The following is a 6,954-nucleotide window of genomic DNA, read 5'->3' on the forward strand; positions in this document are numbered from 1 at the left end:
TCTGAATTCCCCTTGATTCCCAACCTCTGAAACCAGTAAATTTGTCAAAGTCCACCAGTCGCTGATTTTGCCATAATGGGGTAAAATTAGAGTATTCCCTTATCCCCAACAGTCTCTCCTCTGTCCCCCACGTTGTACATTACACTGGTCAACAGCATTTTTGGTGCCAAAGATATTTCATCGAATTTAGGGTATTTTTGGGGTGCTGATTCTGAATATGTCATCAGTTTTGCCAGATTGGCTCAAGTTTTTGAGATTTTTGGTATCTTATTTATAGCACTTGTTGGTAAATGCGACGCATCATCTCATTAATTTCTTTGGATTAGTACTTGAACTGAGCAGTTCTCAATATAGTTTTGTGTTAATTAGTGTTCTAAAAGTTTGTTCATAGCTTGATTTTTGCACTAACTTTATGTTGTTGTCTGTTTTTCAGTGAAAAGCATGAACTCCTCAAGAAGAAGTTGTCTTAACGGTCCAGACTCATTCTGTTACATTTGTGGTGAATACACACTGCCAAAACATAGAAGAAACATAACAGACTTCGTAAAAAAAGTGTATTTTGCCTATTTTGGGGTTATGCTTGGGGACCAAGACAAGTTTTGGGCACCACACATAGTGTGCAAAGCATGTATCGAATTATTACGAAAATGGAGCAAATGACAAAGAAAAAGCTTCAAATTTGGTGTTCCAATGGTGTGGAGAGAGCCAAAAAATCATCATGATGACTGTTATTTATGGTAAACACAGGTACAGGCACATCTTCACAGTGAGGGACAGGCCTTCTTGCAGATTCCATGTTACTCCCATTTTCGTTTCTTATGCTTATTGAATCCTTGCACTTGCACTGCACAGAAATAACAGTCATCATGATGATTTTCAGATAGTGCCGGACAGCAGGCTGGTGCAGTCTGAGGCAGGAAGAACATATGAGGGGCCGTGCAGCCACGAGAAAGTGCTGCAGCTCCTGGACAGAGGTTATTATTATTGTTTATTTATATAGTGCCATTAATTCCATGGTGCTATACATGAGAAAAGGGGTTCCAGATAACGTTTACAGTAAACAAATTTACAATGACAGACTAGTGCAGAGGGGAGAGGACCCTGTCCTTGCGGACTTACATTCTACGGGATTAAATGAGATTATACTGAAAGCAGAACAGATTGCAGTGAGAGTGCAGGAGAGAGAAGCACAGGAGAGTGATACCAGTGGAACAGAGCAGTGAATTAGCTACCTCCCTGGCTGGCGCAGATTACAAGTAGCCGGAACACCGAGGTTGTGAGGGACTCTAAGAGAGCAGAAACCGGCAGGACAGCTGGATTATATATCACCTGTTCGCCCTAATACCCAGGAGGCACAGTGACACATAGAGCCCGGGTCATGATAGAGATCCTGTAAAAAGATTTGAGTCACCTGCCATATGGGTTTATGTCCCACCTTCATGGAGGACAGAGAGAACTGTGAGGACCTTATCAGAAGTCATAGGCAGTAAGGGACTACACCACCACCGCGCTATGAGGAAGGCTTTTAACTCCACCTGATAAAGGGGACTCTGTTCGCTTCCAAGCCAGTGGGACCCTGCCTGTCCTGTGATCTGGTGCCCTGGACTGTGGCTGCCTGAAGTCTTCAGTAAACCAGGTAAAGAGACTGCAAACATGTGTCCTCGTTCTTTACTGCACCATTCACCATCTTCCATCTACACACCGGGAGCCCTGGGGAATACTTCACCTGTGGGAAGTTATACCATCTAGCTGCCCTAACATCACCCCAGAGGACCCCTTAAAGCAGCGTTGGTGCCCACTGACAGAATACCACAGGTGGCATCACGAATATGAACTTTAATCAATTTCCCTTTTACATGGGCGCCCAGGGCCACGAACTGTGTCGCCACCGTGACATCCCCCTGTGAACACCGGACCCGGTAACGGGTACCCCAAGGCCCTGGAGGGTTACTTATTTTAACATCACGAACAGGATGGACCAACCCTGAGAATCGGGTCATGTGTGCCTAAGAGACTTGTGCTGAAAGACTGTTAATTGTGAATTGCTGCCAAAACTGCCACCATTATAGCGCCACGAGGAGCGCTGGAGAAGAAAGGTGCACCATAATGGGGGGGGACTAGCTGTGGGGAGCGAAAGCAATGGCCGCCCACTCCAAATACTTTTGCACCATGAGGACATGCCTGTCAGCAAATGAGATCCGCCTCCTGATCCTGAATGGCAGGAGGAAGATGAAGCTCCGCCCCCAATGGAAAGAGCAGGAACCAGATGAGAACGCAGCAAGAAACATGAAGGACGACATGGCGAGCAGACCGGACCCGGAGCGTGGGGTGGAATGTGAGGACTCCCCCAGCCACCAGGATGGAAGCCGCGGCGAGCTGTCACCTGAAGTCCCAGAGTTCCTGAAAGAGAAGGTGAAGGAGCTGAGCGACAAACTCCTGCGGATGCAGCTGAGCGCCAAGACCAAATGGAAGGCGGCGCTGGGAGTTAAACTGTAGGAGCAGAGTCCTATCCGGTGGCCCCTGATGACAGCGGAGGAGACCGGCACCAGAGACACCACAGCAGCAGGTAAGGAGACCGATTCGTTGAGGAACTCCTAGTGGGCCCGCTAGCTGCACCACCATGTTATGGATCGTGACGGATTCATATCCTGGGGGAATGGGACCAAGCCAATGGGATGGAAAGCCTTGTGAGAGCCCCGATCCCACCCACCAGTATGCCAGGTGAGATAATAAGCCGAACAGACTGTATCACTGGAAGAACCCTGGGACAGGTCTAATGGGGTTCCCTGGGGCAGAAAGGCAAGAAGGAGAAATAATGGAGGTCCATAGCTGGGAGGAGTATCCGCAGCAGCTCGCCTATAAGTGGAAGGAAAAGGACAAGGCGTACCAGGGTGGTCGCAAAGCATTTGATGAAAGATCTATGCGCTAAGGCTCAGGCCTGCAAGGACAAACAGACTAACCAGGCCCCCGCTGAGGCAGGGCACTGTAGTGGCCTTTAAGCTAAAAAGAGTTTGTGGGTTCATCAAGGAGCCAGGCTTGTATGCTGAGGTGTTTGTCAACCGGGGAGATGTGGAATCTCACCTCGGAGAAGGACACCCGGACAGGGACTTATATCCAGGAGACATTGTAACTTTCACTCAGCATTTTGGTGACAAGTGATGGTATGCCTTAAACGTAAGGAAACAAAGACGCAGCTTCTAATTTAAAGGGTACCCAACCTAAGACACCAGCAGTGCCACCTAGAGCCAAAGTGGTCACCACTACTGCTCCAATTTCAACACCAACCCCTAAAGCCTTCACCAAGACCACAGTGTGTACCATTACCACAACTGAAACAGCAGTGGCTACAGTACCAGTGATCACGCGTACCCAGGCCATGCAAACTCCTATTGCAGGACATGACCTGACTGTACACGAATACAAGACACATGATGTCTACCTGTCTCCAGGCGTAACCTTGACTTATGATCTTCCCAGGCCAGGAAGTAATCAGTGCCAAGTGTTGCCTTGAAAGCAGCCAAAATAGATAAGCTTGAATATGACTGTGAATAAGTTAACTGTTTGAAAGTTCGTTTTACCTGGCCAAGGTTTTTGCACTAAAGAGTTAAATTGTTTAAAGGACATTCGAATCATGGACAGTGAATGATTCACAAACTTTATTGTATATAGTTGGCACCTATTTAGGTGCTTTCTACTGGTTTTACAAAGAAGCTTTAAAAGAACTGTTTCAAATGTTGCCTTGAATATTGATTTGTTTACAGAGACCTGAAGATCGCGTTGTTCCGGTGTTCTGGAAGGAGTCCCCGAATCTAAGATGGCCGCGGGGCTCCTTCCGGGTCCTGAAGTGAAATGGCTAGCCGGCGCCTGCTCACACAGTGCTATGCAAAGTGTCAGATCAGCGATCTAATATAATGATGTCCCACCCTGGGACAATGTTATAAAGTAAAAAAAAAATATAGAGAATGTATAAAAAAAAATTTAAAAAAATCCCCAAATAAAAAAAAAAAATTTTCCCCAATAAATCCATTTATTTATGTAAATAAAAAAAACCAAACAATAAAAGTACACATATTTGGTATCGGCACGTCCGTAACAACCCGCTCTATAAAACTATCCCACTACTAGATAACCCCTTCAGTGAACACCACAAAAAATAAAAATAAAAAGCGAGGTAAAAAACAACGCTTTATTATCATACCGGCGAATAACACACGATTAAAAAGACGGATATAAACATGGTACCACTGAAAACGTCATCTTATCCCGCAGAAAAAAAGCCACCATACAGCATCATCAGCAGAAAAATAAAAAAGTTATAGCTCTCAGAATAAAACGATGCAAAAACAATTATTTTTTTACATAAAATAGTATTTATTGGGAAAAAGCGCCAAAACATAAAAACAGATATAAATGAGGTATCGCTGTAATCGTACTGACCTGAAGAATAAAGCTGCTTTATCAATTTTACCACACGTGGAATGGTATAAACGCCCCCCCCCCCCCCCAAAAGAAATTCAGGAATTGCTGGTTTTTGTTCATTCTGCCTCACAAAAATCAGAATAAAAAGCGATCAAAAAATGTCATATGCCCGAAAATGGTACCAATAACAACGTCAACTCGTCCCACAAAAAACAAGACCTCACATGACTCTGTGGGCCAAAATATGGATAAATTATAGCTCTCAAAATGTGGTGATGCAAAAACTATTTTGCAATAAAAATCGTCTTTTAGTGTGACAGCTGCCAATCATTAAAATCTGCCAAAAAACACTATAAAAGTAAATCAAACCCCCCTTCATCACCCCCTTAGTTAGGGAAAAATAATAAAATTTTAAAAAATGTATTTATTTCCATTTTTCCCATTAGGGTCAGGGTTGGGGCTAAAGATAGGGTTGGGGTTAAGGTTGGGGCTAAAGTTTGGGTTGGGGCTAAAGTTAGGGTTAGGGTTGGGGCTAAAGTAAGGTACCTTCACACTGAACAACTTAACAACGATAACGATAGCGATCCGTGATGTTGCAGCGTCCTGGATAGCGATATCGTTGTGTTTGACACGCAGCAGAGATCTGGATCCTGCTGTGATGTCGTTGGTCGGTGCTAGAAGGCCAGCACCTTATTTCGTCGCTGGATCTCCCGCTGATATCGCTGAATCTGTGTGTGTGACGTGGATTCAGCGATGTCTTCACTGGTAACCAGGGTAAACATCGGGTTACTAAGCGCAGGGCCGCGCTTAGTAACCCGATATTTACCCTGGTCACCATTGTAAATGTAAAAAAAAACCACTACATACTCACCTTCTGATGTCTGTCACGTCCCCCGCCGGCGGCTTCCCGCACTGACTGTGAGCGCCACCGCTCTGCTTTGGGGCTGGCGCTTACACAGTGCAGGGAAGCGGACGCCGGGGGACACGGCAGACACCGGAATGTAAGTATGTAGTGTTTGGTTTTTTTAACATTTACACTGGTAACCAGGGTAAACATCGGGTTACTAAGCGCGGCCCTGCGCTTAGTTACCCGATGTTTACCCTGGGTACCCGGGGACTTCGGCATCGTTGGTCGCTGGAGAGCTGTCTGTGTGACAGCTCTCCAGCGACCACACAACGACGAAACAGCGACGCTGCAGCGATCGGCATAGTTGTCTATATCGCTGCAGCGTCGCTTAATGTGACGGTACCTTTAGGGTTTGGATTACATTTACAGTTGGGATTAAGGGTTGGGATTAGGGTTAGGAGTGTGGTTAGGGTTATGTTTGGGATTAAGGTTAGGGGTGTGTTTGGGTTAGGGTTTCAGTTAGAATTGGGGGGTTTCCACTGTTTAGGCACATCAGGGGCTCTCCAAACGCGACATGGCATCCGATCTCAATTCCAGCCAATTCTGCGTTGAAAAACTAAAACAGTGCTCCTTCCCTTCCGAGCTCTCCCGTGTGCCCAAACACACACATACCCACACATATGGAGTATAAGCGTACTCAGGACAAACTGGAGAACAAATTTTGGGGTCCAAGTTCTCCTGTTACCCTTGGGAAAATACAAAACCGGGGGCTAAAAAATAATTTTTGTGGAAAAAATAAATAAATTTATTTTCACGGCTCTGTGTTATAAACTGTAGTGAAACATATGGAGGTTCAAAGTTCTCACAACACATCTAGATAAGTTCCTTGGGTGGTCTAGTTTCCAATATGGGGTCACTTGTGGGGGGGTTCTTCTGTTTAGGTACATCAGGGGCTCTGCAAATGAAACGTGATGCCTGCAGACCAAATGGCGCTCCTTCCCTTCCGAGCTCTGCCGTGCGCCCAAACAGTGGTTCACCCCCACATATGGGGTATCAGCATACTCAGGATAAATTGAACAACTTTTGGGGTCCAATTTGTCCTCTTACCCTTGGGAAAATAAAACATTTGGGGCGAAAAGATCATTTTTGTGAAAAAAATATGATTTTTTTTATGGTTCTTAATTATAAACTTCTGTGAGCACTTGGAGGTTCAAAGTGCTCACCACACATCTAGATTAGTTCCTTAGGGGGTCTACGTTCCAAAATGGTGTCACTTGTAGGGGGCTTCCACTGTTTAGGCACATCAGGGGCTCTCCAAACGCGACATGGTGTCCGATCTCAATTCCAGCAAATTTTGCATTGAAAAGTCAAATGGCGCTCCTTCCCTTCCGAGCTCTGCCATGTGCCCAAACAATGGTTTACCCCAAAATATGGGATATTGGCGTACTCAGGACAAATGGTGCAATGATTTTTGTTGTTCAATTTCTCCTGTTACCCTTGATAAAATAAAACAAATTGGATCTGAAGCTAAAATTGTGTGAAAAAAAGTTAAATGTTCAATTTTTTTTAAACATTCCAAAAATTCCTGTGAAGCACCTGAAGGGTTAATAAACTTTTTGAATGGGGTTTTGCGTACCTTGAGGGGTGCAGTTTTTAGAATGGTGTCACGTTTGGGCATTTTCTGTCAT

Source organism: Ranitomeya variabilis, chromosome 4, assembly GCF_051348905.1.
Source record: "Ranitomeya variabilis isolate aRanVar5 chromosome 4, aRanVar5.hap1, whole genome shotgun sequence".
NCBI lineage: Eukaryota > Metazoa > Chordata > Amphibia > Anura > Dendrobatidae > Ranitomeya > Ranitomeya variabilis.